This window comes from Ranitomeya imitator, chromosome 2, assembly GCF_032444005.1.
Source record: "Ranitomeya imitator isolate aRanImi1 chromosome 2, aRanImi1.pri, whole genome shotgun sequence".
Lineage (NCBI taxonomy): Eukaryota > Metazoa > Chordata > Amphibia > Anura > Dendrobatidae > Ranitomeya > Ranitomeya imitator.
In genome coordinates, this window is record NC_091283.1 from 111796475 (window position 1) to 111820921 (window position 24447).

Genomic DNA, 24447 nt, shown 5'->3' on the forward strand with positions numbered 1-24447 from the left:
AGGCAGTCATTGACACACCCCACAAGGAGGGAAAGCCACAAAAGGTCATTGCTAAATAAGCTGGCTGCTCATAGAGTGCTGTATCCAAGCATATTAATGGAAAGTTGAGTGGAAGGAAAAAGTGTGGTAGAAAAAGGTGCACAAGCAACCGGGATAACCGCAGCCTTGAAAGGCATCATGCTGCTGCAGTGCAGTACAGCGCAACCTCCACCGGGGGGAACTTGAGAGGGAAGTGAGACTGCACACACAGAGCAGCAGCACAAATGCCATCTAGTGGTAAGAGAGTGGTCAGATAAGCTGAGTCAAAGCACTAGATAGCACGATAGTACAAAAGGATTAGACAGAACGGATAGTCAGGACGTAGCAAGAGATCAGTAAACCAGAACGGGCAATATATGGTACAATAGGGACAAACAGTAACAGAGTCAATAGCCAAGCCAGGAGGTCAGAACCAGAGAAGACAATAGTACCAAAGGCAGAAGCGAGTCCTAATACAAGCCAAATCAGGAACCAGAGAATCAAACAGATAAACAGAGAAACGATGGGAAAAGGGCAGACACGCGGCAAGTCAGGGATCACAGCTGGACAAATCAAGAGTTACCAGAGTCAGGTTCACATGCCAAAGACAAAACTATAGCTGACGCCACCAGCAGGATGCCTGGGAGGTAAATCGCAAACCTGAGCCCAGAATGAGGCAGAGCAAAGTTAACCCTTGACATGATCCACCCGGAAAAAGAGCAGACAGGACAAAACCCTGTCAAAAGGATTGTTAAGAAAAGGCCATTGAAAAATTTGGGGGAGAGTCACAAGGAGTGGACTGCTGCTGGAGTTATTGCTTCAAGAGTCACCACACACAGATGTATCCAGGACATGGACTACAAGTGGTGCATTCCTTGTGTCAAGCCACTCATGACCAATAGACGCCAGTAGCGTCTTGCCTGGGACAAGGAGAAAAAGAACTGGACTGTTGCTCAGTGGTCCAAGGTGTTGTTTTCAGATTAAAGTAAATTTTGCATTTCATTTGGAAATCAAGGTCCCAGAGTCTGGAGGAAGAGTGGAGAGGCGCACAATCCAAGATGTTGTGAATTCTGCTTTTGGGTTCCCTCCAGTGGTTGTAGGTGGTAATGCAGTTGTCCCTGAGTTGCTGTCCTGGTCAGGTGTTTCTGCTGATTGCAGTTCTGACTGGGGTATTTAGGTGTGCAGGATTCATTAGTCCTTGCCAGTTGTCCATGGTTCTGGGAGGTTTTGGATCTCTGTCTGGTTCCTCCTGCCTTGCTGCCAATTCAGCAAAGATAAGTGTCTGGTTTTTGTTTCTGTGGCACACATGCTGTGTGCTTAATAATTCTGTGCTATTCATTTGTTTTCTCTTGTCCAGCTTAGACTGTGTCAGTGTTTTCTCAGTCTTGTTGGATTCTCTGGAGTTGCAGATATATGCTCCACATCTTTAGTTAGATGGTGGAATTTTTTGAATTTTCTGCTGTGGATATTTTTGGAAGGATTTTAATACTGACCGCTAGGGTTGAGCGACTTTTCTTTTTATAGGATTGGGTCGGGTTTCACGAAACCCGACTTTTTCAAAAGTCGGGTCGAGTGAAATCGGCCGATCCTATAGAAAAGTCGGGGTCGGGGTAGGCCGAAACACGAAACCCAATGCAGTGCATTGGGTTTCTAATGGTTCCCAGGGTCTGAAGGAGAGGAAACTCTCCTTCAGGCCCTGGGATCCATATTTAAGTGTAAAATAAAGAATCAAAATAAAAAATATTGATATACTTACCCTCGGATGCGCCTGAAGGACCTTCGATGATGTCGCGGCTTGTGATTGGTCGCGTGACCGCCCATGTGACCGCTCACGTGACCAATCACAAGCCGCGACATCATCGAAGGCCTTCAGGCGCTCATTCTTAGAAAGGAAGGCTGCCGGTGAGAACCAGGGTGCGTCCGAGGGTGAGTATATCAATATTTTTTTTTTTATTCTTTATTTTACACTTAAATATGAATTCCGATACAGATTCCTGATATCTTAAACATATCGGAACTCGGTATCGGAACTCCGATTCCAGATTAGAAGATTGCCGACCTCATGGCCGACCCCACACAGGGGTCGGGTCGGGCTTCATGAAACCCGACTTTGCCAAAAGTCGGTGACTTATGAATCTGGCCGACCCGTTTCGCTCAACCCTACTGACCGCTTAGTATTCTGTCCTATCCTTTCCTATTTTAGCTAGAGTGGCCTCTTTTGCTAAATCCTGTTTTCCTGCCTGCATGTGTCTTTTCCTCTACTACTCACAGTCAATATTTGTGGGGAGCTGCCTATCCTTTGGGGTTCTGCTCTGAGGCAAGGTAGAATTCCTATTTCCATCTATAGGGGTATTTAGTCCTCCGGCTGTGTCGAGGTGTCTAGGATTTGTTAGGCACACCCCACGGCTACTTCTAGTTGCGGTGTCAGTTCAGGATTTGCGGTCAGTATACTTTCCACCTACTCCAGAGAAAGTTTCATGCGGCTCCAAGGTCACCGGATCATAACAGTACAACTGGCCAATAATGAGTTAAATGCATCTCAGAAGAAGGGAAGAAAGGTGTTGAGCCATTTTTTTTCCGCACTCTGTTTTGTCTTCTCTTTCCTCTTTTTCTCTGGGTGGCCGAGGAGTCTTGTGCTAGCATGGATATTCAGGAATTAGCTTCTCGTGTGGACCAGCTTGCTGCTAGGGTACAGGGTATTTCTGATTATATTGTTCAGACTCCTGTTTTAGAGCCGAAGATTCCTACTCCTGATTTGATTTTTGGTGACAGGTCCAAATTTTTGAGTTTTAAAAACAACTGTAAACTGTTTTTTGCTCTGAGACCTCGATCCTCCGGTGATTCCATTTAGCAGGTTAAAATCATCATCTCCCTGCTGTGTGGCGATCCACAGGATTGGGCATTTTCCCTGGAATCTGGGAATCCGGCTTCGCTTAATGTAGACTCCTTTTTGCAGGCTTTAGGTTTATTATATGATGAATCTAATTCTGTGGATCAAGCGGAGAAGACCTTGTTGGCCCTGTCTCAGGGTCAAGAGGCGGCAGAATTGTATTGTCAGAAATTTAGAAAATGGTCTTTGTTGACTAAATGGAATGATGATGCTTTGGCAGCAATTTTCAGAAAGGGTCTTTCTGAATCCGTTAAAGATGTTATGGTGGGGTTTCCCACGCCTTTCGGTCTGAGTGATTCTATGTCTCTGGCCATTCAGATTGATCGGCGCTTGCGGGAGCGCAGAACTGTGCGCGCTGTGGCGTTGTCCTCAGAGCAAATTCCTGAGCCAATGCAGTGTGATAGGATTCTGTCTAGAACGGAATGACAAGGTTTCAGACGTCAGAATAGGTTGTGTTATTATTGTGGCGACACTTCTCATGTCATTTCTGTCTGCCCTAAGCGGACAAAAAGGATCGCCAGTTCATTTACCATCAGTACTGTACAACCTAAATTTCTGTTATCTGTGTCCTTGATCTGCTCATTGTCATCATTTTCTGTCATGGCGTTTGTGGATTCAGGTGCCGCCTTGAACTTAATGGACTTTGAGTTTGCCAGGCGTTGTGGTTTTCCCTTGCAGCCTTTGCAGAACCCTATTCCTTTAAGGGGCATTGATGCTACACCCTTGGCAAAAAATAAGCCCCAGTTTTGGACACAGGTGACCATGCGCATGGCGCCAGCCCATCAGGAAGATTGTCGATTTCTGGGGTTGCATAATTTGCATGATGCTATTGTGCTAGGTTTTCCATGGTTGCAGGTACATAATCCTGTGTTGGACCGGAAGTCTATGTCTGTGACTTGTTGGGGTTGTCAGGGGATTCATAATGATGTTCCTTTGATGTCAATCTCCTCTTCTTCCTCTTCTGAAATTCCTAAGTTTTTGTCTGATTTTCAGGATGTATTCGATGAGCCCAAGTCCAGTTCCCTTCCACCGCACAGGGACTGTGATTGTGCTGCTGACTTGATTCCAGGCTGTAAGTTTCCTAAGGGCCGACTTTTCAACCTGTCTGTGCCTGAACATACCGCCATGTTGAATTATATTAAGGAGTCTTTGGCGAAAGGGCATATTCGGCCATCTTCTTCACCGTTGGGAGCGGGATTTTTTTTTGTTGCTAAGAAGGATGGCTCCTTGAGACCCTGTATTGATTATCGCCTCTTGAATAAGATCACGTCAAGTTTCAATACCCTTTACCTTTGCTTTCTGATTTGTTTGCTAGGATTAAGGGGGCTAGTTGGTTTACTAAGATTGACCTTCGGGGGGCATATAATCTTGTTCGTATTAAGCAGGGTGATGAATGGAAAACTGCGTTTAATACGCCCGAAGGTCATTTTGAATATATTGTGATGCCATTCGGGCTCACTAATGCTCCATTTGTTTTTCAGTCCTTCATGCATGATATCTTCCGGACTTATCTTGATAAATTCTTGATTGTATATTTGGACGATATTTTGATTTTTCCCGATGATTGGGAGTCTCATGTGCAACAGGTCAGGATGGTATTTCAGATCCTTCGTGACAATGCTTTGTTTGTGAAGGGGTTTGTTATGATCTGGTGATTTAGGAGCAACATGGAACGAGCTCTAAAGGAAATGGTATCTGTACTGACCGCAGTCCCTAAGCTCAACACAACACTAGAAGTAGCCGTGGGATACTCCTAACTCTCCCTAGGCACCTCGTCACAGCCTAAGAGCTAACTACCCCTAAAGATAGAAACAGGAAAGCTATCTTGCCTCAGAGAAAATCCCCAAAGGATAGATTAGCCCCCCACAAATAATGACTGTGAGAGGAGAGGGAAAAAGACATACACAGAATGAAACCAGGATGAGCACAGGAGGCCAGTCTAGCTAGATAGAGAGGACAAGATGGAATACTGTGCGGTCAGTATAAAACACTACAAAAATCCACGCAGAGATTACAAAAATCTCCACACCTGACTAAAGGTGTGGAGGGTAAATCTGCTTCCCAGAGCTTCCAGCAACAGAATTAAAATATTACTGACAAGCTGGACAAACATAGCAAGCACAGAACGGATAAGTCCACAACCTGTGGACAGAAAAGAGCAAGCAAGGACTTAGCTTTGCTGAACTGGTCAGGATAACAGGGAAATCCAAAGATATGTGAATCCAACCAGGAACCATTAACTAGTGGCACTGGCTGAAGAAAGAGCCAGGCATAAATAGCCGAGCAGAAAAGACAATCAATGGAAACAGCTGAAGACAGCTAAATCCAAGGAGCAGCCATACCACTTGAAACCACAAGAGGGAGCCCAAGAACGGAATTCACAACAGTACCCCCCCTTGAGGAGGGGTCACCGAACCCTCACCAGAGCCCCCAGGCCGATCAGGATGAACCAAGTGAAACGCACGAACCAAATCGGTGGCATGGACATCGGAGGCAACAACCCAAGAATTATCCTCCTGGCCATAACCCTTCCACTTGACAAGATACTGAAGCCTCCGCCTCGAAAAACGAGAATCCAAAATCTTCTCAACCTCATATTCCAACTCTCCCTCAACCAACACCGGGGCAGGAGGGTCAACCGAGGGAACAACGGGCACCACATATCTCCGCAACAAAGATTTATGGAAAACATTATGAATGGCAAAAGAGGCTGGAAGAGCCAAACGAAAAGACACCGGATTAATAATTTCAGAAATTTTATAAGGACCAATAAACCAAGGCTTAAACTTAGGGGAAGAAACCTTCATAGGAACATGACGAGAAGACAACAAAACCAAATCCCCCACATGAAGCCGGGGACCAACACACCGACGGCGGTTAGCAAAACATTGAGCCCTTTCCTGAGACAACGTCAAATTGTCCACCACATGAGTCCAAATCTGCTGCAGCCTGTCCACCACAGAATCAACACCAGGACAATCAGAAGGCTCAACCTGCCCAGAAGAAAAACGAGGATGAAAACCAAAATTACAAAAGAAAGGTGAAACCAAAGTAGCCGAACTAGCCCGATTATTAAGGGCAAACTCGGCCAACGGCAAGAAAGACACCCAATCATCCTGATCAGCAGACACAAAGCATCTCAAATAGGTCTCCAAGGTCTGATTAGTACGCTCAGTTTGGCCATTAGTCTGAGGATGAAACGCCGAAGAAAAAGACAAATCAATGCCCATCCTAGCACAAAAGGCCCGCCAAAACCTAGAGACAAACTGAGAACCTCTGTCAGACACAATATTCTCCGGAATGCCATGCAAACGAACCACATGCCGAAAAAACAACGGAACCAGATCTGAGGAGGAAGGCAACTTAGGCAAAGGTACCAGATGGACCATTTTAAAGAACCGGTCACAAACAACCCAGATAACAGACATCTTCTGGGAAACAGGAAGATCTGAAATAAAATCCATGGAAATATGCGTCCAGGGCCTCTCAGGGACCGGCAAAGGCAAAAGCAACCCACTGGTGCGGGAACAGCAAGGCTTGGCTCGGGCGCAAGTCCCACTGGACTGCATAAAAGCACGGACATCACGCGACAAGGAAGGCCACCAAAAGGACCTAGCAACCAAATCTCTGGTACCAAAAATCCCAGGATGACCAGCCAACACTGAACAATGAACCTCAGAAATCACCTTACTTGTCCATCCATCAGGAACAAACAGCTTCCCCACAGGACAGCGGTCAGGCCTATCAGCCTGAAATTCCTGAAGCACCAGTCGCAAATCAGGGGAGATGGCAGAAAGAATCACCCCTTCCTTAAGAATGCCAGCCGGCTCAAGGACTCCAGCAGAATCAGGCGAAAAACTCCTAGAGAGGGCATCATCCTTAACATTCTTAGATCCCAGAAGATACGAGACCACAAAATCAAAACGGGAGAAAAACAGGGACCATCGAGCCTGTCTAGGATTCAGCCGCTTGGCCGACTCGAGGTAAATCAGATTCTTATGATCAGTCAGGACCACAACGCGGTGCTTAGCTCCCTCAAGCCAATGTCGCCACTCCTCAAACGCCCACTTCATAGCCTACAACTCCCGATTGCCGACATCATAATTGCGTTCCGCAGGCGAAAACTTTCTGGAAAAAAAAGCGCACGGTTTCATCAAAGAACCATCAGATTCCCTCTGAGACAAAACAGCCCCTGCCCCAATCTCAGAAGCGTTGACCTCAACCTGAAAAGGAAGAGAAACATCCGGCTGACGCAACACAGGGGCAGAAATAAATCGGCGTTTAAGCTCCTGAAAGGCCTCAACAGCCGCAGAGGACCAATTCGTCACATCAGCGCCTTTCTTCGTCAAATCAGTAAGGGGCTTAACCACACTGGAAAAGTTGGCAATGAAACGGCGATAGAAAATAGCAAAGCCCAAAACTTTTTGAAGGCCCTTCACAGATGTGGGTTGAATCCAATCATGAATAGCTTGGACCTTAACAGGATCCATTTCCATAGACGAGGGAGAAAAAATAAAACCCAAAAAAGAGACCTTCTTAACTCCGAATAGGCACTTAGACCCCTTCACAAACAAAGCATTATCACAAAGGTTCTGGAACACCATCCTGACCTGCCTCACATGAGACTCCCAATCATCGGAAAAAATCAAAATATCATCCAAATATACAACCATGAATTTATCAAGATAATTGCGGAAAATATCATGCATGAAGGATTGGAACACAGATGGAGCATTAGAGAGCCCGAATGGCATCACAAGGTATTCAAAATGGCCTTCTGGCATATTAAATGCAGTTTTCCATTCATCACCCTGTTTAATACGAACAAGATTATATGCCCCTCGGAGGTCAATCTTAGTAAACCAACTAGCCCCCTTAATCTGAGCAAACAAATCAAAAAGCAAAGGCAAGGGGTATTGGAATTTGACCGTGATCTTATTAAGAAGACGATAATCTATACAGGGTCTCAAGGAGCCATCCTTCTTAGCAACAAAAAAGAAACCCGCTCCCAATGGTGACGAAGACGGCCGAATATGCCCTTTCTCCAAAGATTCCTTAACATAGCTCCGCATGGCGGCATGCTCTGGCACAGACAGATTGAAAAGTCGGCCCTTAGGGAACTTACAACCAGGAATCAAGTTAATAGCACAATCACAGTCCCTATGTGGAGGAAGGGAACTGGACTTGGGCTCATCAAATACATCCTGGAAATCCAACAAAAACTCAGGGACCTCAGAAAAGGGGGAAGAGGAAATTGACATCAAAGGAACGTCACTATGTACCCCTTGACAACGCCAACTAGTCACAGACATAGTTTTCCAATCCAGCACCGGATTATGTTCCTGTAACCATGGAAAACCCAGTACAACAACATCATGCAGGTTATGCAACACCAGAAAACGGCAATTTTCCTGATGTGCAGAAGCCATGTACATGGTCATCTGCGTCCAGTACTGAGGTTTATCCTTGGCCAATGGAGTAGCATCAATGCCCCTCAAAGGAATAGAGCTCTGTAAAGGCTGCAAGGAAAAACCACAGCGCCTGGCGAATTCTAAGTCCATTAGGTTCAGGGCAGCGCCTGAATCCACAAATGCCATGACAGAAAAGGACGACAATGAGCAAATCAGGGTCACAGATAAAATAAATTTAGGCTGTACAGTACTAATGGTAACAGACCTAGCGACCCTCCTAGTACGTTTAGGGCAATCAGAAATAACATGAGCAGATTCACCACAGTAAAAACACAGCCCATTCTGACGTCTGAATTCCTGCCGTCCTGTTTTAGTCAAAATCCTATTGCATAGGTTCAGGACTCTGCTCAGATGACACTGCCATATGGTGCACAGCTTTGCGCTCGCGCAAACGCCGATCAATCTGAATGGCTAGAGACATAGATTCGCTCAAACCAGTAGGCGTAGGGAAGCCCACCATAACATCTTTAAGTGCTTCAGAAAGACCCTTTCTGAAAATAGCAGCCAGAGCATCCTCATTCCATTTACTGAGCACAGACCATTTCCTAAATTTCTGGCAGTATAATTCTGCCGCTTCCTGACCCTGACACAAGGCCAACAGGGTTTTTTTCTGCATGATCCACAGAGTTAGGTACATCATACAATAATCCGAGCGCTTGAAAAAATGCGTCTACATTCGGCAATGCTGGATCCCCTGATTCAAGGGAGAATGCCCAGTCCTGAGGGTCACCACGCAGCAAGGATATGATGATTTTAACTTGCTGAATGGGATCACCAGAAGAACGGGGTTTCAAAGCAAAAAACAATTTGCAGTTATTTTTAAAGTTCAAAAACTTAGATCTGTCTCCAAAAAACAAATCAGGAGTAGGAATTTTAGGCTCCAAAGCCGGAGTCTGGACAACATAATCTTGGATACTCTGTACTCTTGCAGCAAGTTGATCCACATGAGAAAACAAACCCTGAACATCCATGCCAGAGCACAAATCCTGCACCACCCAAATGTCAAGAGGAAAAAAAAGACAAAAGAGTGCACAGAAAAAAAAAATGGCTCAGAATTTTTTCCTTCTTTTGAGATGCATTTAATTCATTTTTGGCCACTTGTACTGTTATGATCTGGTGGTTTAGGAGCAACATAGAATGAGCTCTAAAGGAAGTGGTATCTGTACTGACCGCAGTCCCTAAGCTCAACACAACACTAGAAGTAGCCATGGGATGCTCCTAACTCTTCCTAGGCACCTCATCACAGCCTAAGAGCTAACTACCCCTAAAGATAGAAACAGGAAAGCTATCTTGCCTCAAAGAAAATCCCCAAAGGATAGATTAACCCCCCCACAAATAATGACTGTGAGAGGAGAGACATACACAGAATGAAACCAGGATGAGCACAGGAGGCCAGTCTAGCTAGATAGAGAGGACAGGATGGAATACTGTGCGGTCAGTATAAAACACTACAAAAATTCACGCAGAGATTACAAAAATCTCCACACCTGACTAAAAGGTGTGGAGGGTAAATCTGCTTCCCAGAGCTTCCAGCAACAGAATTAAATCATACTGACAAGCTGGACAAACATAGCAAGCACTGAACATAGCTTTGCTGAACTGGTCAGGATAACAGGGAAATCCAAAGAGATGTGAATCCAACCAGGAACCATTTACTAGTGGCACTGGCTGAAGAAAGAGCCAGGCATAAATAGCCGAGCAGAAAAGACAATCAGTGGAAGCAGCTGAAGACAGCTAAATCCAAGGAGCAGCTATACCACTTGAAACCACAAAAAGGAGCCCAAGAACGGAATTCACAACAGGGGTCTAAGTGTCTCTTTGGGGTGCAGAAGGTTTCTTTTTTGGACTTCATTTTTCCTCCCTCATCTATGGAGATGGATCCGGTTAAGGTTCAGGCCATACATGATTGGATTCAACCCACATCCGTGAAGAGCCTTCAGAAATGTTTGGGTTTTGCAAATTTTTATCGTCGTTTCATTGCTAACTTCTCTAGCGTGGTTAAACCCTTGACCGATTTGACGAAGAAAGGCGCTGATGTGGCGAATTGGTCCTCTGCGGCTGTCACTGCCTTTCAGGAGCTTAAATGCCGATTTACTTCTGCTCCGGTGTTGCGCCAACCGGATGTTTCTCTTCCGTTTCAGGTTGAGATTGACGCTTCTGAGATTGGGGCAGGGGCCGTTTTGTCTCAGAGGGATCCTGTTGGTTCCTTGATGAAACCGTGTGCCTTCTTTGCCCGTAAGTTTTCGCCTGCTGAATGCAATTATGATGTCGGCAATCAGGAGTTGTTGGCTATGAAGTGGGCGTTTGAGGATTGGCGACATTGGCTTGAGGGAGCTAAGCACCGTATTGTGGTCTTGACCGATCATAAGAATCTGATTTACCTCGAGTCTGCCAAACGGCTGAATCCTAGACAGGCTCGATGGTCCTTGTTTTTTTCCCGTTTTGATTTCGTAGTTTCGTATCTTCCGGGTTCTAAGATTATTAAGGCTGATGCCCTCTCTAAGAGTTTTTTTGCCTGATTCTCCTGAGGTCCTTGAACCGGTCGGCATTCTGAAAGAAGGGGTGGTCCTTTCTGCCATTTCCCCTGATTTACGACGGGTTCTTCAGGAATTTCAGGCTGACAGACCTGACCGCTGTCCAGTGGGGAAACTGTTTGTTCCTGACAGATGGACTAGTAGAGTGATTTCTGAGGTTCATTGTTCTGTGCTGGCTGGTCATCCTGGTATTTTTGGTACCAGAGATTTGGTTGGTAGGTCCTTTTGGTGGCCTTCTTTGTCACGTGATGTGCGTTCTTTTGTGCAGTCCTGTGGGACTTGTGCGCGGGCCAAGCCTTGTTGTTCCCGTGCTAGTGGGTTGCTTTTGCCCTGAGAGGCCCTGGACGCATATTTCTATGGATTTTATTTCTGATCTTCCGGTTTCCCAGAAGATGTCTGTTATCTGGGTTGATTGTGACCGGTTCTCTAAGATGGTTCATTTGGTGCCTTTGCCTAAATTGCCTTCCTCTTCAGATTTGGTTCCGTTGTTTTTTCAGCATGTGGTTCGTCTGCATGGTATTCCGGAGAATATTGTGTCCGACAGAGGTTCCCAGTTTGTTTCTAGTGTAAGATTACGCTACCTGAGTGTGTTGGGGGACACTCGCTTGGCACAAGATTCAAGCACTCATTCACGGTACCTCACTTGAGTCTGGTTTATTAAACTGCATAAACCATATGATGTACAGTCCATTGCAATACATTCCATGATACCACAAGCACCTACAGTTTATGAAGGTACCTGACGGGAGCTCCTGCTCCACCTGCTGACTCCTTGTCAGTCCTCTGGGAAAGCTGCCTTACGGGGTTCACCAACTTGCCTGGCCGGCACACATCAGTTAGTCCAGAGCCACCGAAGGACTGTAGCTTCCCCAAACAGTAGCTGTCACTGGCTCTGCAGATCCCGGTCCTCACCTCGTGCTATTCAGGGATCCGGTCCTACTCCCAGGACCTCCCAACACCCAGGTTACACAGGATCACACAGGTGGCCAGTCCGGGTACTATTCTGGACGTCCATCCCCAGCTGGGACCGTCTAATACCCAGGCCACCAGTAGCAAAGTCCCACCATGTGCTATTCAGGAAATCCCAGGATTATCCAACACAGGCTTCCAGGGCCTTGCACTTGCACCATTCAGATCCAAACACAGGAACCATGTGACCCACACCCTGGTCACATTACATACCTGTAACCACTCCCCTGGGTGGGAGTGTGGGTGTGTGTGGCTAGTCTGACCCTCCCATCTCTCATGACTAGCCCTGCCAATCTCCCATTAGAACTTACACATTTACATGTGGGACTACAGGTCCCAGACCATAACATAACTTTAGACTGACAGCGCAGAGTGTCCTCCTCTGCGACACACATACCGGCCATCTACAATTCTGCCGGACTTTGTCTCATCACAACTATGCCTCCAAGTGCATCTTGAAGTGCACACGCAGCGCCCCCTGGCTGTAACATTGGTCACTGCACCACACTAGGTTTTGGCGGGCCTTTTGTGCTAGGCTGGGCATAGATTTGTCTTTTTCTTCTGCATTTCATCCTCAGACAAATGGCCAGACCGAGCGAACTAATCAGACTTTGGAGACTTATTTGAGATGCTTTGTGTCTACTGATCAGGATGATTGGGTGGCCTTCTTGCCATTGGCCGAGTTTGCCCTTAATAATCAGGCTAGTTCGGCTACTTTGGTTTTGCCTTTCTTTTGTAATTGTGGTTTTCATCCTCGTTTTTCTTCTGGGCAGGTTGAGCCTTCTGACTGTCCTGGTGTGAATTCTGTGGTTGACAGGTTGCAGCAGATTTGGGCTTATGTGGTGGACAATTTGGTGTTGTCTCAGGAGGAGGCTCAACGTTTTGCTAACCGTCGTCGGTGTGTTGGTTCCCGGCTTGGGATCTGGTCTGGTTGTCTTCCCGTCATGTTCCTATGAAGGTTTCTTCCCCTAAGTTTAAGCCTCGGTTTATTGGTCCTTATAGGATTTCTGAGATTATTAACCCGGTGTCTTTTCGATTGGCGCTTCCGGCTTCTTTTGCTATCCATAATGTCTTCCATAGATCTTTATTGTGAAAATATGTGGTGCCCTTTGTTCCCTCTGTTGATCCTCCGGCCCCTGTGTTGGTTGATGGGGAGTTGGAGTATGTGGTTGAGAAGATTTTGGATTCTCATTTTTCGAGGCGGAGGCCTCAGTACCTTGTCAAATGGAAGGGTTATGACCAGGAGGATAATTCTTGGGTTTTTGCCTCTGATGTCCATGCTGCTGATTTGGTCCGTGCCTTTCATCTGGCTCGTCCTGATCATCCTGGGGGCCCTGGTGAGGGTTCGGTGACCCCTCCTCAAGGGGGGGGGGTACTGTTGTGAATTCTGCTTTTGGGTTCCCTCCAGTGGTTGTAGGTTGTAATGCAGTTGTCCCTGAGTTGCAGTCCTGGTCAGGTGTTTCTGCTGATTGCAGTTCTGACTGGAGTATTTAGGTGTGCAAGATTCATTAGTCCTTGCCAGTTGTCCATGGTTCTGGGAGGTTTTGGATCTTTGTCTGGTTCCTCCTGCCTTGCTGCCAATTCAGCAAAGATAAGTGTCTGGTTTTTGTTTCTGTGGCACACATGCTGTGTGCTTAATAATTTTGTGCTATTCATTTGTTTTCTCTTGTCCAGCTTAGACTGTGTCAGTGTTTTCTCAGTCTTGTTGGACTCTGGAGTTGCAGATATACGCTCCACATCTTTAGTTAGATGTATTTTCTGCTGTGGATATTTTTGGAAGGATTTTAATACTGACCGCTTAGTATTCTGTCCTATCCTTTCCTATTTTAGCTAGAGTGGCCTCTTTTGCTAAATCCTGTTTTCCTGCCTGCGTGTGTCTTTTCCTCTACTACTCACAGTCAATATTTGTGGGGGGCTGCCTATCCTTTGGGGTTCTGCTCTGAGGCAAGGTAGAATTCCTATTTCCATCTAAAGGGGTATTTCGTCCTCCAGCTGTGTCAAGGTGTCTAGGATTTGTTAGGCACACCCCACGGCTACTTCTAGTTGCTGTGTCAGTTCAGGATTTGCGGTCAGTATAGTTTCCACCTACTCCAGAGAAAGTTTCATGCGGGTCCAAGGTCACCGGATCATAACACCAAGCTACTTGAGGTCTAGTGTCAAGTTTCCACAATCAGTGATGGTTTGGGGAGCCATGTCATCTGCTGGTGTAGGTCCACTGTGGTTTTCAAGACCAAAGTCAGGGCAGCTGTCTACCAGGAAATTTTAGAACACTTCATGCTTCCCTCTGCTGATAAGCTTTTTGGAGATGGAAATTTCAATCTCCAGAAGGACTTGACACCTGTCCCCACTGCCAAAAGTACCAATATGTGCTTTAAAAACAACAGTATCACTGTGCTTGATTGGCCAGCCAGCAAACTCACCTAACCTTAACCCCATAGAGAATCTATGGGGTATTGTCAAGAAGAAGATGAGAGACACCAGACCCAACAATGCAGACAAGCTGAAGGCTGCTGTCAAAGCAACCTGGGCTTCCATAACAGCTCAGCAGTGCCACAGACTGATTGCCTCCATGCCACATTGCATTGATGCAGTAACTGATGCAAAAGGAGCCCCGACAAGTATTGAGTGCATTTACTGAACATACATTTCAGTAGGCCAACATTTCAGATTTTAAAATCACTTTTCAAGCTGGTGTTATAAAGTATTCTAACTTACTGAGATAATGACTGTTGGGTTTTCATTGGCTGTAAGCAATAATCATCAACATTAACAGAAATAAACACTTGAAATAGATCACTCTGTTTGTATTGACTCTATATAAAATATGAGTTTCACTTTTTTTATTGAAGAACTGAAATAAATTAACTTTTTGATGATATTCTAATTTTGTGAGAAGCACTTGTATATCGCCAAACTACTGTTTGGGAAATCTGATCTAGAACATTTCTTGCACACGTAATAAATATACAGTCATCCTGCAAATTACAATATTAAAGGGAACTAGTCATGAAAAATGCTATTAACTTGCAAATATGTGGCTGATTGCATTCTAAAGCTATGTGACAGCCACACTGAAAGCCCAGCTGCTCGGAGGAAATTAACTTTATTGTTCTTGTCAGCCTTCAGCTTTCAGTCTTAGAAGTGCAGCTTAAATCATCACTCAGTACATAATGAGCCACAGTTATAACCACACCCCGACACTGCCTGACAGCTGGCTCAGCAGTACATCAGTACAAAGCTGGCTGTCAATCAGTGCCAGAGCATGGTTGGAGCCACCGCTAACTATCTACTGCCTCTATGACTAAAAGCCAGAGGCTGCCTGGAAGAAAAAAGTTAATTTCCTTCTGGCAGCCTTCAGCCTTCACTCATATAGCTGCAGCTTTAGTCAATGCTCAGGAAATAGTGTGTGGCCCCCCAGCACTGTCTGACTGCTGGCTATGTAGTTATGCACTACAGGGCTGGCTGTCAGTCAGTACCGGGGTGTGGTTACAGTTGCCGATCACCGTGTACTGAGCGGTGAGTGAAGCCACACTGAATGCACCTCTATAACTGAAAGCTGGAGAGTGTAAGGAGAATTAAAGTTCATTTTGACTTGGTAATCTGGCTTTCAGTACAGTGATCGCACCTCTTTAGAACGCTATTACCTATCAGACTAACCTCATATCTGCAGGTTTATGGCATTTTGTGGCATGAAAGGTTCTTTTTAACTTGTTTCAGGTTAACTGTTGCCTTATCTGGTAATTAGTCCTAAACCATATAAAATGTCAATGCAAAAGAAGATTTTAAAATATAAAGAAAAAAAAGTAAGCAGATACAGTATTTAATGCAGATGTGTCATTACAGACACAGTAACAGCCAAAAAAAAAGCTGCTGGAAGTATATCACTGTAATACTCTGGCTCTGTACAGTGTATGCTGATTGGCTGCATCTTCCTTCCAATCACGCATGCTGCAGATCTACGCTGTACATGTCATTGCTTGTTTGTTGTATTTTTACGTTTATACTCACGCAAGAGATTATTGTTTGTTGAAAATATTGTACTTAATAGCAAAGCCAAAAAAGAGGAATAAAAATCATCCAAAAATTCAAGAACTAATACAGCAGAAAAGTGGCATCACCGTTTACCTGCCCAGGTCTCCGAACAAATGCACTCTCAGGATGCAGCAAACCCATGTAGTAAAAATGAAAATATTGTAACCTGATATTTATTGGGTGCACTGAATTCATAAGTTATTCCCTATCAAGAGGGAATTGACTGCTGAGTGTCTGAGCACTAGGATCCCCACTGATAATGATAACGTGGCTCTGAAGAACGCACTGCTATCTTTGACAGTTTCATTGTGAATGAATGGAGCAGAGGTATGCTTGAAAAGCCCCATTTTTGGATCAGTGATCAATAAATTATTTACTCTCCTATCTATAAGGAATAACTTATTTTTTTGGTACAATTCCTTGAAGAAACCTCTTTAGTTATCGGACTACTACAATAAAGAATGCATGAAAATCAGTTGAATTGACATTATGAGTATTTAAGCCTGCTCGTAAAGGGGTTGGCCAACCTTATGGTGCAAGTCTGCAGTCACTTTATGTGAATTCAGACTTGTGAATCCTCACAGGGGTAGCACTGCATGTTGTGTGGATTCTCTGGTGCTGGCATAGGGAGTGTGAGTGCAAGTATGCTATTAGCATAATTGCGGTCACTTGCCGACTAGACGTGTGTGGCCTTCTCAAAACAAGTGAATTAAGTGAAGCCAGACATGTCTAGCCAGAATGTGACTGGAAATATGCAAATCACATACTTGTGGTCACATGATGGCCTGCTTTCAGTGTCGGGACCGGAGAATCCTCACAATACGCAATGCACGTGCTGTGAGGATTATCAAGTCTACAGTTAAGGTACCGTCACACAAAACGACGCTGCAGCGTTACCGACAACGATGTTGGTCGCTGTTTGGTCGCTGGAGAGCTGTCACACAGACAGCTCTCCAGCAACCAACAATCCCGAAGTCCCCGGGTAACCAGGGTAAACATCGGGTTACTAAGCGCAGGGCCTGGTTACCAGCGTAAACATAAAAAAAACAAACACTACATACTTACCTTCCATGTCTGTCCTCTGGCGCTCTGCTTTCCTCTGCACTGTCAGCGCCGGCCAGCCGGAAAGCAGAGCGGTGACATCACCGCTGTGCTTTCCGGCTGGCCGGTGCTCACAGCCAGTGCAGGGAAGCAGAGCGCCGGGGACAGACACGGAAGGTAAGTATGTAGTGTTTGTTTTTTTTACGTTTACACTGGTAACCAGGGTAAACATCGGGTTACTAAGCGCGGCCCTGCGCTTAGTAACCAAATGTTTACCCTGGTTACCAGTGAAGACATCGCTGGATCGGCGTCACACACGCCGATTCAGAGATGTCTGCGGGAGGTCCAGCGACAAAATAAAGTTCTGGACTTTCCCCAGCAACCAACGATCTCCCAGCAGGGGCATGATCGTTGGTCGCTGTCACACATAACGATTTCCTTAACGATATCATTGCTACGTCACAAAAAGCAACGATATCGTTAACGATACCGTTATGTGTGAAGGTACCTTTACATAGAATGACAGCACACTTGTAACCTAAGGCCAGAAAAGCCCTTTAAAATGGTGCTACTGTATTTGCACATTGTGGCCATGTTGTGTTTTTTTTAATCGCAACTGTGGTTAAGAACACATTGTTTAAATTTTTCACTATCTGCATGTCACCACTATTGTTCAAATTGATGTTATTTTTTTATGTTTCCTTTAATGACTTACATTGCAGCCTACCTTTCCATTGTCGCATTCCAAGAACCATAACTTTTTTTTATATGACAGCCAATCTAGCTGGCAAGTTTTTTTTCCATGGCTATTTTCATGTACATATTATTTTTAGTTTCCATAAATACCTTTCTTCATGAACTGCAAAACTCCAGTATTTTTTTTTTCCTGCAAAGTATGTTTTTAAAATAAGTCAATACATCTCAAAACCTACAGCTTTTCCCACTAACATACCCATATGAGGGCCTGCTTTTTTAAAAAATTATTAACGGGTCATAGTTTTTATTGATTCAGTTTTGGGAAACATAATTTTGCACATTTTTTTCATATGGAAATACAATAAAACATTTGTGCCACTGTAGCTTACATTTTGTTTTTACATACCCCATTGCATTCCCATTTACATCTCAACATACGTCATACAATACTGTAGCATTAATAGATTTTCAGACAGTAGATCTTTACGAACATGTAGACTTGTTCCATGCATGATGCCTTTTTAGGTTTTTTTCTGAACAATAGATGAATATTTATATGTTGTTTCATGTAGACAATAAATTATAAAAAACGAGTTTGTACTAATGTGCTGGAGTGAAATCTACCCGGCAATAAAGATTAATGGCCATATATGCTTCTTGCCCAGAGCATCATTTTCTGTAAAACTCGCTCTCAGAGCATATTGTGAGACAACCCATCCAGCTGGCAACATCAGAATGGATTTATATATTAAAGTGTATTACAAATGAATTCAAGTACATGATAAAATGTTTGACACCAGAAGAACCGACTCTAAAACATGACTTAAAACTGATAGGATGAGCAAGCTTTAGCAAGAATAAATGACATAAAATGAGTAATTGCAATTGTACTTTTATCATTCATTATTCCGGGTAGGATACCTTATGAACAGTGATGTATGTGACTTTAAAATCAGAAACCATAACTGTAATGAAGGAAGGGGGAGCCAGGGCGATAGTCATGGCCAATAGAAATCCTTAGATCACTCCCTGGTCCCTCCCCAGTAAAAGTTCACATTTCTCTGTGGCTTTACCCTATGCTGACTCTCTGCGCCATCTGGACTTGCCCGATACGGGGATGTATTCCTCACAGACGGTTCCGCAATAAAGGAGACACACTCTGGCTTATCTTCAATAACAACTTGTTTACTCAGCACAGTCCGTTCAAATACAGGCACTTCGGATATCGCATTCAGTTCCTCCTCTTCGGTCCCTGTTCTGTCCTTTCCTTTTCTATGCTCAGCCCGGGTTGGACCTAATCTTCCGGTCCCGCAGAATCTATCCCATCCGGGATTCTTGCTTCACATGGGGGAGTCCTACACTGCTTCACCCCGGTACTAAGAACTGCTGCCCAGGCAAAGATCTCCCACATCACCCAGCTGAACAATCTTCTCTTTCTCTACAGGGACAGATTCCTTCCGCTGCCTCTGCAGTGTTCCCATACTCCTTTCCTCCTAGAGGAATTATTCTGTGTACTGTACTATGCTGGGCCCCTTCCTTAATGTTGTGGGGCACAACGACTCCTGGCCAGGCAGCCCTGGGAGCTGCACGGGCACCCAGGCCCTTACTGACCTAAACCAGGAAGCTACCTATTCTTATCCCCACTGTGCCTCTCCTATGCTAACTGTTTCCTAAGATGCTCGCCTCTAGTGGCCAGCTAGGGACACTACTCCCCTAACACTAAACTGGGCCCGGGGAGTTACTTTCCTTAACAACAGTGTGCAAAACATGTAAGCGTGACATGAAACACATATAGAGCAATATACAGTAGGTATAGCAATGCTCTTGTACACGGTGGTAATACACTTTATGTGTAGCGGTACAACCATCTACAAACATATTAATATACATTACATACATGTAGGGGTTGGGGAGAAGAGGGAACAACAATACTTTCACACCCCCTACAGTAACATATCAGTCCTTCACTGCAGAGTTTATACTAAGATTATCCAGGTTAAATCCTTAAAAACTAAGAGATGTAATCTTACCAGTTAAAGGGGTTGTCCGGTCCAAATCGATAAGACTGCGGTCACTCTGTGTGACTACAGACATATGAATCCCCCCAGCGCATGCCGGTATGTGCTATACATACTCCCTGCCAGGGTCCATCAAGTGGGCATGGTCTCACTCCATACACTTATATGGAGTGGGGCCACGTCCCACCTAGTGATGTGCCCGTTCAGTGGGCGTGGCTGACTAGAGGGCAAGTCCTTCCTCCATATAAGTGTATGGAAGCGAGGCAGCACCCACTGGTCGGAAGTACTGTAAGCATAGCTCATACTTACCCTCCGGTCCTAGCTCTGAAGCTTGCGAATCTCTCTAGCGCACAGTGCATGTGCTGGGGGGATTTAAAAGTCTGCAGTCACATAGAGTGATAGCACACTTACCGATTTGGATTTGACAATCCCCTTAAAACTGCCTAAATTTTCCCTTGCTAACTTCCCAGTTTTGATATTTTTCTGCCTCATTGTTTTCCAAACCTATGGAGCATGAAGCTTCTCACCCCTCCAGCTATCTGCTATTGCACCCAATCTAGTTTGTTTTGTAGACCTTTATTGGTTGAGAGACACAAACTATTGAATTATTATACTGTAGGAGTTTTCACACTTTAGTAAGGCTTTATCAAGACTTCATAATTAATTGCCCTGATCCCTATTCCATCACCCATTTCCTCTGCACAGTGACGCTACTAGCAAGGCTGTTGTGCAGAAAACTGAAATTTAGTCTCAGAACATTGGCCTAAGTATTATACATACAGACATTCCATGCTATATTAACTCTTAAGGACCAAGGAATTTTTCGTTTCTGGCCTTCTTGTTTTGTCTACTTTCAAGTGCCAAATCATTTTTACTTTTCTGTCAACATGAAAGTATGAAGGCCTGCTTTTTTAGCAGGGCGAGATGGAGTTTTGAAAGGCATAATTCATTTTACCATGTAATGTTCAAGAAAATTTCAAGAATGCTAAAATAGTGAAAGAATGCAATTTGTTGTGAATTCTGTGGCCAAGCTCCCTCCTGTGGTCGTGAGTGGTACTGCGGCTGGTTCTGTCTATAAGCTTCCTTTGGTGGATGAGAGTGGTACTGCGGCTTCTGAGTTTCCTTCCTCAGGTGATGAGGTTAAGTCGTTAGGTGCTGCTCTATTTAACTCCACCTGGTGCTTTGATCCTGGCCTCCAGTCAATGTTCTAGTATTGGTCTTGCTTCCTCCTGGATCGTTCCTGTGGCCTGTCTATCCTGCATAAGCTAAGTTCTGCTTATGTTATTTTTGTTTGCTATATTTTTTGTCCAGCTTGCTATATTGGTTTTTCTTGCTTGCTGGAAGCTCTGAGACGCAGAGGGAGCACCTCCGTATCGTTAGTCGGTGCGGAGGGTCTTTTTGCCCCTCTGTGTGGTTGTTTGTAGGTTTTTGTGTTGACCGCAAAGCTATCTTTCCTATCCTCGGTCTATTCAGTAAGTCGGGCCTCACTTTGCTAAATCTATTTCATCTCTGTGTTTGTATTTCATCTTTACTCACAGTCATTATATGTGGGGGGCTGCCTTTTCCTTTGGGGAATTTCTCTGAGGCAAGGTAGGCTTATTTTTCTATCTTCAGGGCTAGTTAGTTTCTCAGGCTGTGCCGAGTTGCATAGGGAGCGTTAGGCGCAATCCACGGCTACCTCTAGTGTGGTGTGATAGGATAAAGGATTGCGGTCAGCAGAGTTTCCACGTCTCAGAGCTCGTCATATGTTTTTGGTAAATGTCAGGTCACTTTGTGTGCTCTGAACTTCAAGGTCCATTGTGGTTCTGAATTACCTGTTCATAACAGCAATTACAACATTGCTTCTTGGGTTTTGTTTTAGGGTGTTTATTGGACAGAACGAAAGACCTGGAAATATGGATGTCCACATCAGTTCGATTATGGCAACATTAAAAATGCATTTTTTTTGCGTTTTTGCAGTAAAAAATGCAAAAAAAGCATGCGTTTTTCCCCCTATATTTAACATTAAAAACGCATGCTTTTTTTGTATGCGTTTTGACGCGTTTTTGCAACGCATGCATTTTTTTTCTGCATGCGTTGTGTTGCAGAAATGCAACATGGAGTATTTTTAGCGGCGTTTTTTTTTGCCGCAAAAAAACACATGCGTTTTTTGCAGCAAAAAAATGCATTGCTGTCTATGTAAACGCATGCGTTTTTAACCACATGCATTTGCATGCGTTAAAAACGCATGCGTTTTTATAAAAAAAAAAAACACACTGATAAACCACCCCACACCATAAACTTGATAAAGGGATCCTACCCCTAACCCTAACCCTACCCCTAACCCTAACCCTACCCCTAACCCTAACCCTAATCCCTTTAAGGGTAGGGTTAGGGGTAGGGTTAGGGGTAGGGTTAGGGTTAGGGGTAGGGTTAGGGTTAGATTTAGGGGTAGGGGTAGGGTTAGGGTTAGGATCCCTTTAGGGTTAGGGTTAGGGTTAGGGGTAGGGGTAGGGTTAGGGTTAGGATCCCTTTAGGATTAGGGTTAGGGTTAGGATCCCTACCCCTAACCCTAGCTCTTTCTGTTTATAGTGGGTTTTTTACTTTATTTTGATGATTGGCAGCTGTCACACATTTATTTGCATGCGTTTAAAAAACGCAAACGCATGAAAAAACGCATGTAAACGCGTTAAAACGCCGCATTTTTTCACCACATGTAAAAACGCATGCGTCAAAAAAACGCGGTGTTTGCACGCGTTTTCATGCGTTTTTTCACCATGCGTTTTTTTAAAAAACGCATGCGTTTTAAAACGCAAGTGTGAAACCAGCCTTACAACATTGCTTCTTGGGTTTTGTTTTAGGGTGTTTATTGGACAGAATGAAAGACCTGGAAATATGGATGTCCACATCAGTTCGATTATGGCAACATTAAAAATGCTGTGATTTTTTAATATTTAACTGTTGAAAAAAAATCAGAATATTGTTAAAAAAAATTTTTTGCATTGTATTGCCATTTTCTTAGACCTGTAACATTTTTATTTTTCTGTTGATCTGACTAAGGGCTCATCCCACTTGCGATGAAATCGGACCAATGCAATCCGATAAAAAATCAGATTGAATTCGGACCAATGTTATTCTATGATTGTGTCTTCATCTGCGCTTTTTTCCAGCTCGGATCGGATGGAAAAAAGTCACAGCATGCTGCAATTGTAATTGGAATTCTGATCGCATCCTGCAATAGAAGTCCATGGGTGCGAGAAAAAAAATCACACAGCACCCAGACCATGCGATTGCTGTCCGATTTTTACACATCGATCACATTTGAAAAGCCGGCAATTCATATGCGGGTACAATAAAATCACACTGACAGGTAGATTTTAGATAGAATAGATAGAATAAATATATATACACATAGAATGCATACATATATATATATATGTCAGTGACACACGTATATATGGACGGATAGATAGATACTGTAGATAGATTAATAAAAGATTATTTTTTGGAAAAAAAATGGCATGGGCTCCAGTGCAATTTTCATAACCAGCAGAGGGAAAGTCAACGGCTGAGGGCCGATGTTTATAGCCTGAGAATGGGGTGATACCCATTGAGCTTACTCGGCAATTAATATCAGCTCACATATCTATAAGTAGCCTTTACTGGCTATTAAAATGGGGGACCCCCAAATAATGACGTGGGGTCCCCCCACAATTAATAATCAGCAAAGACTATGCAGACAGCTGCAGGCTGATGGCTAAAAACATCAGCTATCAGCCGCCCCAGAAAAGTCGCATCTCTATGATGCGCTAATACTTGCACATAGGCCGGGATCACACGTGCGAGAAACTCGCACAAGTCTCGCGTCTCAATACCCAGCACAGATGCCGGCACTCAGACTGGAGTGTTCAGCTGCAGAGAAAAGCATGCAGCCAAACACTCCTGTCCCGAGTGCCGGCGGCTGTGCCGGGTATTGAGTCTCGTGCCAGTTTCTTGCATTTGTGATCCCGGCCTCAGCCTCGCTCTTCCCACTTGCCTGTAGTGGTGGCAAGTGGGTTAATTGTTGGGGGGTTGATGTCACCATTAGGTGACATCAAGCCCTGAGTTTAGTAACGGAGAGGCGTCTATAAGACACCCCCATTACTAACCCCATAGTCACATTGTAAGAAAACACAGACACCCAGAAAAAAGTGACAGAGGATTAATGTATGCAAAAGCTCATGTTAAAATTGCATTGCAATAGGATAGCAATCACACTGCATTCAGATGTAAATCGGATGTTAGATGGGAACAATCGGATTGTACTCACATAAAAAAAGCATGACACTCGCATGACACTTGCATTACACTCATCCGACTCTCCTGCATCAAAATCGGACCAATTTTAAAATCGCTATTGTGTCTCCAGCTAGTGTGACTTTGGTTTTTACACAATGAGCTGACTTTTTTAATCATAATTTTTGTACATAAGATGTTTTCATTGATTATCATTTCCCTTACATTTTGTTTGTTTACATTTCGTTTACATTTCAACCAAAAATGCAATTTGGGGTTTTTGATTTTTTCCTCTTTATGGCATTTACCAACTGTGCTAATTAATTACATATTCGAATAGATTGGACTTTTATGAATGTAAACACCAGGTTTATTCTTAGCTATGCCAGACGTATTATTCGGTAAGCCCAAGAAAAGGAGCTATTGTTCATATGAAGGATTTTCAAATAGAACCACATATATATATATATATATATTTTACTTGCTGCTGGGCAGTGTGGTTCTACTTGAAAATGGCACATGGT